This window comes from Branchiostoma belcheri, unplaced genomic scaffold (assembly GCF_001625305.1).
Source record: "Branchiostoma belcheri isolate BF01 breed outbred unplaced genomic scaffold, Haploidv18h27 scaffold1, whole genome shotgun sequence".
NCBI classification, from domain to species: Eukaryota; Metazoa; Chordata; class Leptocardii; order Amphioxiformes; family Branchiostomatidae; genus Branchiostoma; species Branchiostoma belcheri.
In genome coordinates, this window is record NW_017802379.1 from 3051197 (window position 1) to 3065041 (window position 13845).

Consider the following 13845-nt stretch of genomic DNA (forward strand, 5'->3'; position numbering starts at 1 on the left):
TGCTGTTGTCAGATCGTGGCACGTTGTCCGCTCAGTGAACTTGAAGCATGTTTTCATGCATGAGGCTTCTCAAACTAAAGCCCTGGAACGCGCCAATGTCTTTTCGTATATCTCAAGATCGTTACCTCTTTCTCCTGAAAGCCTTTGATCTAAATCTCCTCTCAATCTTAACGATTTCTTCTTTACGCCCCAATACGAGCGTGTATGGGCTATATCTCGTCCATTCACCTGATGGGATCTCGTTTCTAATTTTCCACTTCACGTGAACATTTGGGTCAATCTCACCAAAACGGCCATCACGTCCCTACACGGAAATGGCGTGCCATTGTGCAATGAGCTGTTGAAACATGGGCCTGAACTTGCTTCAATTTTCCTACCAATGTGGTCCTCATGGCAGTGAGCTTTAATTTAAATATCTTTCTTTTCCTTGGGCTGATATACTGGGGTGGCCCATGGAGAAAATCTCGTGAAATCTCGCGTTGAATGGCGATGAAAGTATTGCTTCAGGACCTCACGATGATTTATGAGCGACCCAGATGTAGACATGATGAACAGGCACTTTCAGAACTGGAGCACTCCCCTACTATTTACCACGCTATTCCCTGGACCGATAGATCGGGGTGACGGTTGCAAAAACTCGCACCGAAGAACGTTCAAAGCACGAGTTCAAAAGTTCATTATTTACGGGCGACTTAGATGTATACAACCCTGAAAAGCATTTCAGAAAGGGGGCACTGCACCTTAACCTCACCTACTATAACCATGCTACCTTAGCTGACACGAATTTTCCAAAGTTGACCTACACACGTACAGTTGACCCCATCGCTTTAGGGCATATCCCAGCCCACTCTAGTGTCATTCAGGGGCTGTAGATTTAGTTTACCCGCTAGCGAGGGGCTTAAAAAGACGTCAGAGGCCCGGAAATACACACACGATTTAACGTGGAATCTGCCTGTAAGATCTTGAATGCTGCAGGAAGTCATCGATGGAAGCTCATCACCGAAACTACACTTGATCTCCCTCGGAGTGCTTCTGCCACTCACACGGCTGTGAATATCACTGCCAGCTATCAAGGAAGTCATTCCAGAAACGACCCCTAAGCTATCAGGTTAGAATGATGTGTAAAATTAAAGAACCGTTTGACAGCTTGCCCCCTCCCCTGCATACACATTTTACAAGTTGAGCACCATGACTTCTGACTGTCAGAACTTTGATGCCACATCTCTGTGCAAGATGTTACGAAAGCAAATTCAAAATTGTGAACGCTATTTCTTTATCGAACTATATGAACTATTGCAAAGATGCGTGACGAAGAACTGTAAGGCACACCATTTGGCAGTTACATCAAGATATCGTGAACTACTAGTAGCAGCAACTGTATGCATATTATAACCGGGAAACGTTTATTGCCTTTGTAATGGGGTTCATTGTCTCTGTAATGGAGTAGCGTTATGGTAGCCTCTTACCGTTGAACCTCCAAATGTGATGTGTTCTCTTTATAAAGTATGTCTACTAGCTATAGGGTGTACTGTAAATGTGCAATGGTTTAATCAACCTGTATTGGGGGAGGGGTGCACCGACTGGGACTGTGCAATTCAAATGTTCTTTTGCTTGCTCCGTCATTATCTCTTTTGTTGTGCAGAACGCTGCTACAGCATTTCCCAAACCTCAAGACGAGGGTGGGACAAGGTAAAGTTGAAGGACCCCCCCACACACACACACACACCTGCAATTCTGTATCTGGGAACTACTAGTTTTTGGACATCTCAGTTTTTGGTTGATAACTCTGCTATTTGATGTTCTTTTCTGGGCTGGTATCAGACACTTAGTGGTTGGCACGTCCACCAGTTTGTTAGTCATTTTGTCTGTATCTGTATCGGTATAGCCGGTATAACCGCCCTTCGGCGTAACACACCAGCTTCGCAGGCACGCGGCACGGCGGCAGCTAGCTGTATCACACCGAACGACTTGTTACACACAGTCTTTGCACATTTAATTGCAGGAGTTGTTCAGAGAGAGCTTTCTAGTGGTGATGCCCCAACTGTACTTGGTGGCAACGAGTTCCACTCTACGATGGTTCTTGGGAAATACGAGGGTACAAAAAGGGACACTTAGGCTTTAACACACGCCTACGTTTCTTTTACCTCCTGTCTTAACGACTGCCCGTAAAGCATAACTTTTCCCCTTGCCTGCTTTAAGCTTCCATGACGGAATGGGCCGTAAAACTACGACGAGAATTCTCCGTTTGAAGACCTCAATCCATCTCTCTAATCTCTCCCATCTTACGCCCTAATGCTCCACGATAACGATCTGGTTGGAGGGTGAAATCCACCCTTGCGTTCCGTGATGGTAGGTTAATCCCTGGCGATTGAGCTGTACATGTGCCCCCACACACACTATGCACAGTATGAATACCAAACCAATGGATAGTTCCGTCAGGTTGGTACATAGATGGATGGTAGAGTTAAAAACAAACCAGCTGTGACTGAGCACACTTACAACAACTAGAAACAGCTGTGTAATAGACTGAAAGGGGGCAAGGTCAAAGACAGAAGACGGATTCGTTGGATTTAGGAGGCTGTATGGAGCGGGATGTCTACTTCAGCGATGAGGGGGGATAAGGTTTGCCACGTTTGAGGCCGCATTTTTATCACTGCAGCGCCACCTACATCCCAGCAGTGGGCATTGCAGCTAGTCAATATTGCCCTGAGGAAGGTACATGTAGCAGGACTACCAATACACTGGAAGGGGAATCTGTAATTGGGGCTGTACAAACGAGCAACATGTACATTTATTATTCGAAGCCAATATCTGAATAGATTTTTGTTCAAGCAATAGATTGTTGATGCACATCATACTAGTAATCAAAATAACTTTTCTCGAGTTTTGAAATATTCGATTGGACTGCATCCAAAACTGATATTTCAATTATCTCAATTGTCAATTGACCGTAAGAAAAAAAGATTAATACATGTAATCCCATTAAAACAATTGGTACTGCAGGTGAAATTATGTCTCTCTTGGGAAACACGATCTATATGAAATTCCAATAGATTCATATTAATGCCATATATAATTGTATGAGGCCAGGGTAAGAAAACAAATTCGCAATACAGTAAAATATATATCCTAGTAACGTTATATATATTCCATCTGACAATTTCGTTCCATCAATCATCACCATTTGATCAGACATAGGGTGCCATATTTCCAAACCAATGCCCAGTCGGGCTGTTATTTTTATTTTCCGACGGAGCCCCGTAGAACCTGCAGTAGATACTAGGCTATTTCGGATGGGTTTGAAAGTGTGACTGTGTAGCAGGACTGTGAAAGCCGATGCCTAGACCGGCTGCAATCCCCATGGGCCCCTAGAAATGTGCTAAAGTATTAGATTTCAAGAGAAAGATGATGATGTCTCTATTACCTTTTATCCTCTTTTCTTTCTCTGTTGTCTGATACCACTGTCTATGCTTGTGATGACAACTTCTTATAGTTATACTTGTATTCTTATCTTACAAGGCATGGAACGATGTCCACCTTTTCGACCTGTCTTCACTATAGAGACGTACATGTACGGAAGAAAACCCAATCACCATAACTTACAGGCAACATCTAGCGGGAAAGTGAAGACAGATATTCCACTACGTCGCGCAGTAATGCCGGAGGAATAGTTGGCTATTCTGTCGGCCATTTCACGGTCAATAGACGGGAGGCAAATGGTGAAACAGCGCGCGTGTGGCGCAGGAAATGGGGGGTGATTCAGCGGTCGTGGGCCGTTTTAGGAATACCAAGGACATTACATGGAAGCTACGGTGGTGGAAAGGGGCTTTGCCTTAAAATGAATCCACTCCTGTCTCAAAGACTTCTTTAAAGTACATCAAATGGGTCAACCGAATGAGTAAATGCAAAATAATGTTAGCCAGCGCTTGATAAGATTTGGTCCTAGTCAGTTTGGCTAACAAATCATTTGTACAAGTTACAGTGACATGTTTTACTTAGAAGGTTACTTATCATGAGGCTGAAGACACATCAAAACGCCATATAAATGCCGTTTAATGTTTGGTATTACGGATCATATATAGTCGATCCGTTACGTAATGGAGGTTAAAGCCCTGTGTTTGTCCAAAAAGTATGTGTTGAATTACGGGTGTGAACGTTTCATACAACACAGGATTATCATGATAATAATCAACAACAGTAAAGGTATACCACAGCAGCAAACATTGATGATAGTGAAAAACTGTCACTGTATGAATTATGTTGTTTCGTAGGGTCTTATGAAGGTAGTGAGATAATGTCAACAAGCGCTAATTTTCTACGGAGCAGCGATAAATGTTACAGCCGTTTCCGTAAGATAGTGTCAACTGTCTGAGTGCTGGTCCTTCTGGTGATGCCAGAAGTCGTCTGACCTATGACGTCATCCACAGACTTGCTGTGCTAGTCAAGCGGAAACGGAAACACCCCCCCCCACATACACACACACACTAGGCCACAGCAAGTAAATCTTATGGATGACATCCTCCACAGACTCCAAATCTAATGCGAGCGGGCGAAAAATAAACAAGACGGGCCAAAAAAACAAGACTCCAACATTTTTAAATGTTGACATTATAAACCTTGTTTATAAGTGATACTTATTATATTGTGCTAAGTTTACTGCCAAATGTTACAACATCCATTTGCCACTGAAACAGCTTTGGAAAATAAAAGTTTTCAAATGGTTTTGATTCGGTGGGCATATAAAAGGAATGAAATACATCATATAAATTAAATCAGAGGATTGTCTTGTCATGGCAACAGACATCTTTGCCTATTTTCGGCATGTTGACCACTTTCAGAGGGCAACAAAATTTCTTGTTTTTTTTCCCCAAAATCAGACAAAAATTACTTGCTGTGGCTTTAGGAACAGTGGGCGTAACATCGTGATTCATCCCACGGATCCGTCACCCTTTTCTCTGGACGAATCTCCAGCGATGAGCACCCCGTCAGGCGGGTAAGATTGAGTCAGCAGTGTGTGAGAACACGTCTGAATGCAGCTGACTTATAATCATGGGTTACCGTCAGTGAACCGTACTAAAGTTTGGGGCACAAATAATACAGTAACAAGTATCATAGATTTTGAAATATTTGTTTCTTGGCCACTATACACCACAAACTCCTCACACTGGTGAACAGCTACTATTGTTACACTTACTACAAGATTTTAACTTTTTATGTGCCTTGAACTTTAAATAAATCTACAGTGTAAAAAAGTCATCATTTCATTTAGTTGTTCAGGAAGAGTTGTGGAAGTACATGTATTCTGTGTTCTTGTACTGTTGTAGGTAGTGGACAATTTCTCTCTTTCAACATCTCTATTGATATTGTCCAAAATTTCTTCACATTCGCAAACAATCTTATTCACTACGTTTATTATCTTGCAACATCTTACTGACATGACTAGTATCACAACACACTTTATATCTAACAAAATCTTACCTAGATTACTAATATCTCCTATTCACTACGTATATTATCCTACAACATCTTAGTATATTACTGCTATCTTTCACTGTGCATATCACGTTGAATTGTAAAATATTACCTATATTACAATTATCTTACAAGGTCTTATTAACTACGTATGCTTGGACGTATGAATGTTATGATTCTTAAAGGTAGACTTTGACAAACAAGGGGTATTAAAAAACGAAGAATGCCACTCTTAAACGTTCCCAACGATTATAGAGATAGAGAACAGACGCTTGGTTTATATGGGGCCCCACAGGATACGTGCAGCTCACTAGAGCCACGGGCTTTGATCGGCGAACAGCAATCGTGCTCCTCCCAGATGATGAATAGGGTAGATTAACACCGAGCTATTCTGGAAAGCTCCACACGTGAAAGGCTAACCGACTGTGAAAGGCAGGGAAAAACACCTATTTGATGCCAGGACTCTAGAAGTCGAACTTCAAAGCGCTGTCGAGCGGTGACAAATTGGGTACAACTTTTCCAAATTAAGAAGAAGACATTTCGTGAATCATTCTTCAGGGATATCTTGTCTCTTGAGTGGTTTCATTCGTCCTTGGCCTTACCTACAATCTCCAAGCAGATACGGGGGTTTGGATGTAACGTTCTCTGACTGCCGGGCCTCTCTGACAGCCATGCATCCACCCTAAGATATGTAGATAGTACGGGGACAAGTTCAAAGGCTACCAACACCATTTTTAGAAGGTCACCCTCCTGTAGCTGTGGACGGTGTCTCCAGATATTGTGGGTGGATTTAGATGACTGTCACTGAAGCCCTGCAGTTAGAAAACTGTAATATTAGATAGCTGTTTTTGTCTGATAAGCTACAAAGACTGATTTGCCCTTGCTTCCAATTCATGGCTTGTTGTATGAACTCGGGCCTTTATTGCCATACAACTTTACTTTCCAATGGTTCAGACTCAGTGATCGTAACTTTCCACGAAGACGCCATTTATCAAAAGCGTGTCCTACCTTTAATGTACAGTACTGCAGCATCTAGTGTTATGTATGATATAGACTCGTAGATACATGTTGATAGAAAAATGAATGGATGGTTGGATCAAACTGATATTATAGATAGAAAGTTAAGATAGTTAGACAGACCTAAGATTGATAGATAGATTGATTGATTGATTGATAGATGGACAGAAAGATAGATACGTAAAATGGACAAAATGATAGACAGATAGCCGTCTAGTGCTGTGAAAGACGTTAACCCAACTATTGCGCTTGGCCTTGTTTCATGCTCTCCCGGGGAATGTTAATAACACAAGGAACGTTCGTTTATTTGTTTCCCACTCGACTGGTTTTCCTTTCTAGCGGGGAAAAGCAAACCCATGTTGACCCAAACGCCCTCCGTTCTGGCCTCTTTACTTGTTTCCACATTTCCCAGCGATGTCGTAGTGCGCTGGAAGGAAAGGGAGAGATCTCCTCCGTGGATTTTAGGTCATTCGGAAGTATATTTTGGCTGACGAACGCTACATCCTGGAATTTTCCATCGACATTTAAAGTAAAGTCAAGAGAGTATATGTAGTGATCTAATGTCTGAGTTGCTAAGTCGTGCAAGAAATAGACAATAAGAGCTGAATTGGAAAATGTATGTAAAGGAGGCAAGCACTGCTTTAGCTTGCGTTGGTAGAGATATGATGCGACAACGGGGCATGTTGTGTGACATAATATATTACTGAAATCGTCAAACATAAGGTCGGTATACTTGAACTAGAGTACAATATATTGCTCCGGTCTTGGAACAAAATGACATCGTCTCATACGTCTAGGAACGGTTTGTTTGTGGAAGTTCCTGCCAACAAGCCCTCGGCGCGGCTGCATTGAAAACTAACTAGGGTTAAGATTAATCTCTAAGCCGGGCGACTGCTTGCACCTTCACCGACCCCGATTAGACAAATCGTGCTCAGAATCACGTCTGGGGCTCAGCCCGACACGGGCTACAAGACAGCCGCCGCGACGGGTCAAGTCGGAGAAGGCACGGGGAGTAACAAGTATCTGCTGGCAGCAGTCACTCGCAACTCTTCCCGCTAATCCAATCAAGTTAGCCGACCGTCCAGACATGGCCTACGCCTCGTCTTACACACAGAAAGATGACGCTTGAGCTAATCTGTAAAATTTGGGTCAGGAACTGTTTCTGACACGAGTCACACGACACGCTGTGATTTGTGAGGAGCGGGACGGTTGCTGCCTGGTCCGCCCGTCGTCTGTAACAAATTGTCCGCTCTGTGGGGACGGGGTGTCACATGTCGAGATGTCCTAATTATGTCTGCCTCGTTTGGCGCGCAAACGATGTACTGAGAAGTCCGTGAGATGACCAATTTACCGAACGGCTACTGTACAGTACAGAGGAGAGGAGACATCAGCAGTACATCCATGTTGACACGATAGACTGAAGACCGCTGAAAAGTGAAGAGGGGGTGGGTAAGATGATGAGATGGACGATTCATACTTCAGGGAATAGATGTAAAGAATAAGAATAAAAGACGAAGAAAGATATTGTTTTCAGGTTGGAGTGAAGTGAACATCAAGATGAACATTGTACTCATCATCACATCTTCAAACGAACGTCTTTCATCATGACTGTGTGGCCCAAGGGCTATAAAACAGATTGGCGCCGTCCTATCCACCGTATGGTGGAGGAAGAACTTCAAATAAGTAACTGCTTTTTTTTAAAGCTAGAATCTGATTATGTATGAATTGATTGATGTGCTACTAACAACAGACATACTTGAATACAATGCAGCTATTTTGTTAATAGGGGAAAGTGCTGAGGATTGGGCTTATTCCTGACGATTGTCAGTTCTGATACCATCGCTGACGGCTGGACATGTGGTCCATCATCGGGCGTGATATCACGAGTCAGCAGAGAAACACGGAACAGACGACGTTTGTCTGACAGAAACTTGTCTCACAGTGCAGGCCACCCGGAAGGCGGTAACACTGGCAGGGATATCATATAGGAGAGAGGGGTAAGGTGTTTGACACCTCAGCTTTAGCCTGGAACCCAGGCAGGTGCTAGGGTCCACGTAGCTAGGCCAGATCCTCGGCTACAGGGCCAGCATGACCCGATGAAACCTTGCCTCAGCCCCCTCAGGAATACCTGTAGGACTGTTCAATTTTTAAGATAAAGGCATAAAGCCATTGGGGTCGAAAAAGTTTCCAGGCTTCTGCAGCCCACGGCCCTTGGGAGAGCTTGGTGACCAGGTTACACCACAGTGTATTCACCAACAGGAAATAAACCGCTTTTCTGTCACACGAAACATATGTTCTGATGACTACTGATACCCTTTGAACACATGGCACGCACCTTTGTACACGGTGACTTCTTTGTCGCTGTGGTTTACTTTATTTCTCACATTTGATGTTTTATTCTTGACTTCCACTGGTTTCTGATTTCAGGACTGTATCTTTCATGGCAAATGCCAAGTACACTGCACTCACGACTCGCTGGTAAGAGTCAGCGATTTTGGGTCGGCTTTTCAAAGAAACACCTGACTCGTGAATTTTAAAGTTCAGTTGTCAAAGAACCGTAGAATTATGCCTGTAGAAGTATTCCCCTCTTTGCCAAAACTGTTCATTAATCTTCTATCAAGTAAGCTCCCCTTGACTGTTGCCGTAATTGTTGGTATCCGGCCAAAACTTCACTCTTGCTAACGAGAAAAAGCTGGAGAACCGTCGAAAGAAAAGAACCGTTCAACTTTGTAACGAGACATTGCGCTGTTCAAACTAGGTCAGTGGGATAAAAGTTCTGCCCTTGATTCCGCACTGAGTGTATAAACTGTATAGTCTACAAATCAGCCTAATAGTTTGATATCCTGGGCAAAATGGGCACCACCGGTACTGTGTATTGTTGTTGTATCAGAAAAGATTTCTTATCTTAAGTGCAGTAGAATCAGACAGAGAACTCTATACTCGCCGTTTAAGTAAATGTATGTTCTTGGAAATTGTGCTAAAGGATCTCCTTCTGGTGTACGCGTAACCGGTGAACTGCATCAAAGTTTGGCACAAAAATTACAAGCTGTGTGAGATTAGGAACAGACTGATAGCTTTAGTCCACTCACACACGAAGGGCCCTACTCTTATCGATAAGTGTGGTGGGTTCTTTTAACTGGCGAGCGCAACGTTTGGCTCGCCCTCAAACATGAGACCTCCGGCTTAACGTCCCATCTGAGAGGACGCCCCTAACCAAAGCTTGGTACTCATTTTCACCTGAGTCAAGTGATGAAATAGGTGCTAAGCACCTTTCGCAACACCGGCGTTGGGACTTGCTCAGTGAGGATGTGAACCCAGAACCTTTAGATTATAAGTCAACAACCCCGACCCAAGGCCACCGTGGCACCATAGTCTGCTTCCTGTACGTCAAAGTCGTTTGGATAGCAGGTTAACCCATAAACAAAACCCGTTGTCTTGTACCCAGAGTCTACACATCCAGACAACATCTGTAACTTCTCGAGGCATATCCAATTTTACCTTTGAAACTTTGCCAAAGTAGTCGGCACCCAGCTAATGTGTTTGTGCCAAATACGCTAATTCTTTCAGCTCGAATTTGCTAACAAGCAGATCGTATTCAACCGTTGCTGAATTACATTCCAATTATTGCCAAAAGGATTGGGAGAACGTATATTTCTATGTCTCTTAATTTGTATTCATCCTTTCTGTATCTTAGACAAATTACGAAGAGACCACCTACTGCAGTCCTGAAGTATATCAGATCTGAATCTACTAGGATTGAGTCAAAGGTGTCTTTCTATTTTTGGGGGGGCACGTGCGGATTATAAGCTCGCTTCCAGTTATCTTAAATAGCGGTAGGGCAAGGGTAAGCCTTGTCCTTTGCCGGACCAATGTCAAGAAAGCGAGGCTATTTTATAACTTTCAATGCTACATATTCATTCAAATGGATTCATAAAAAGATGTCGATTTTTCTTTATATCAGAGATCTGTGCATAATCAGAGAGCTACACACAATTAGCAAGGAAGAAATAGATATTCGGTGAGGTTTTGTCTCTTACGCTTGACAGCATACTGCTAAAATTTGTTCCATGTCACACAGTGACACACCACACAATGCCTTCCAGTGGTATTAAACAGGTTTGATATGACTTCAGGCGATACGGCATACTTGCGAATCTATCGAGTTTCCTAAACATTTTCAAGGTTTTGCGGCAAGTTCCGGTCAAGAACATTTACTGGGACCTCCCAAAACGGCAACCTGGGCGATATTTCTATCGTTATAAGCCCGTACACTCTTGGTATGGCACTGCTTTATCAAATTCATGATGCTGGAACAGGGTCATTCCTGGCAGAGCTAAGCGTGCTTAACGTCAAGCTTAAGAAGGCTGCCACGAAACTGTAGACGTATATAGAAACAGGAAGAAATGCAGTATAAACATCTTAAAGGGTAACCCGACTTTTGACCGGACAATGTCTTTTTAATGTCACAAATCACGATGTCCTCAAGTTCAAGTTCGACATGAGAGAGAAAAAGGACTGGGAGAGTGGGGAAGAAACAACTAACACCAATACCTTCATTTCCTGAACTTTTTCAAGACAAGAAGGGGTTAAAATTGAAGACCGTCGCAAATTCAGACGTATAGATGCTACGTTACTTCGTTCACTGTTACTTATGGTTAGCTATAGGGTCTCAATAAATCTAACCAATCACAGCGCGTAGATTGGATGATAGCATTTCACCCTGACCAATCATAGACGTCGACATACTAGCTTGCAGTCCCTTTCATATCAAGGTTCATATTCCGCTTATGAATGCCTTCTGGCATAAAGTTATGAATAAAGTCCATAAAACTAGTATCAACGGAAACATCTGTTCTGCAACCTTTCCGAAGTTTTTGAGGAGAACAAAATGTGCAAAATGTCAGCGTGAATAACACAAGGCTGCAGAATGGCCATTTGTAATTGAAAAGGACGTTCGGTATTGTTACAGGAAGTTGTTCCTTGCTCACAGGGTCGTTAAACGTAAGCCAAGACAATGGATCGGATAACCGTGGCGCCGAAACTGCCTTCGGGCAAACTATACCGCGGAAAACGACAGGCCCGCTGGAAAGACGCCAAAGTCAGCAACTTAGACTTTACTGAGTAGTCATCTTTTACCTTGGTATTACTTTAACAGCCCGCTAGTCGTGACTTACAGCACGTTACACAAGCTATGTAAGAAGCATGCTGTGTATGATGTGTACACTATACAGTCTTACACGAGGTCTAAATGTCCCTCTGAACTTTATCTCCGGAAAAGGGCACTCACAATCAATTTATATGAAAGTATTTCTCCGGATTCTGAGAAATACACTATAGATTACCATACTTAGTAGGTTGTATAACTGTTGCGAAGCGAAGTTTACTCTGTCTTCTTCTACCAATATGGCAATATTTCGGTCAGACCTACCAATATACATGTATATATAGAGAGATAGGTCAGACCAAGGATGTCATCCACTAAGTTTACCTGGACTCCAAATCCCGCTCCCTCACGGGTAAGTCTGGGATGCCTGGTAAGTAAATTAAATAGGATGGTACCCAGGCTACAAGGATGCTGCTATTTCAACAGACCCAATCTACATCCGAGAAGAGAAGGTTTCATTTGACTCGTGAGAAAAAAAAGCGGCTTCTTCAGAAGAGAGGTCAGCGTGCAGGTGGCACGTCCCATTAGCACAGGACGTCTGTTGAAAGCAAACACAAGGGCATGTCTCCAGACTGTTGTATAACACACGTCCTTGGGAATGGGTATTTTCATTGAGATAGACAACTAGCACGTTTGTAACACCGCTGGGTATAATTTTCTTTCTTTCTTTTTCAGGGTGCGGACCTGGAGGTCCTTGGTAGAGCCCTGGGTTGCGCAGGAGAGCCCTGTCAATTTTCAAGCAGATGTAAGAAATGTAAGGATACAATCCAGTGTTCAAGGCCCTCCTATTATATTATGACCTATATGACTTGTTGGTGGCTAGAATAAGCCATTGGGACAGAGTAGGCAAAATCCCGATGTTATTGCTACATCTTTTGGCCGTACATTGTCAAACTTTTGCCGCCATTTTGAGAACAATCCCATCAATCATTGCGGCACGCTCCGACTAATCCGTTACAATTTGACTCTAACAGATATAACGCCCACACGAATCCACTCAAACCACTCTCCTGGCTTTCAGTGGCAGCTCAGACTACAGATCACAACTTTAGTACTCATTAGCAAAGGGAAACAGACGTGAAGAGATAAACAAAGGACTGTAAGTGACTTCTAAATGTTTCGTTTGGCGATTACAAATTATATAAGCGAACAGGTGCTACTTTTCTTGTACGTCATTGCTTAAAAGTTATGATGTAAAAGTGCCCTTGAAAGGTAACACTGTCTAAACTCTAACGAAAACATATAGACTAGTCTTAGATGGATCAACCAAAAGGCCGAAAAGTTAATGGTACTTCCACTCCAGACTTAGAATAAACATTGACTAGGTTCCAAACACTATGCTCTTATTGTTAGAAATGTGTGTGTGTATTCGCTTGGATAATGATTTTTCCTAACTTTTTTACCGAAACTAATTATTGAAGTAATTGTCACATACGAGGCTGGCTTAGAATGTATCTAGTATAACATTTGCGGTTTTTGCAAGCTCTTTTCAATACAATACTAGAGTTGCTAAATTCTTGGTTATCATTCCCGTGACCTACGCACACTTTCCCTCTTCTAACCGTTGCACAAACGTCAACATGCGCCCACTCCATCGCAGACTGAGCGCACCGTCTGTGAATGTGATACGTGCGTCCCCAGTCTCAATAGCCCGTGCTTGAACAGCAGCCACACGGTCGCTACAAGCGGGCTCTGTTGTTTGACCCCGTCATGGGACCGAGATTGCGTTGGGGAAATGCCAGACGCGTCAAGGAGCAGACAGGCCTCGTTTTTCAAAGCTGTCAGCTCTTAAAACAACACCAACTTGTCGACAACGTCCTCCCCATTCTTTACAGAATCGTTTCAACGTGTCAAGTGACCCAGGGTCTTTGTGGCGGCTAAGACAGTGGTTAAGTGGGCATGAGAGGTCACTGACACTGTCGTTGGCCGCCATTTTGGACAGAACCATCAAGATGGCGGCCCTCTGGTCCAGAATGCACCTGACCCGGTGTTCGGTGCACCTGACTGTGATGTAGAGATGCCCCCCACGACCCCACAGGCGTACCCAGCTCTTGGGAATCCTGCTCTGCTCTGTGTTTACAAGAACCTTCTGTCATTAAAAGCTCATGAACTGAAATCTCGAAGGAGAACGGTTGTTTTCTTAAGATTTCTACCGGACTTCTTTGAGGGTGCCGTCTTTGGACATTGGACAG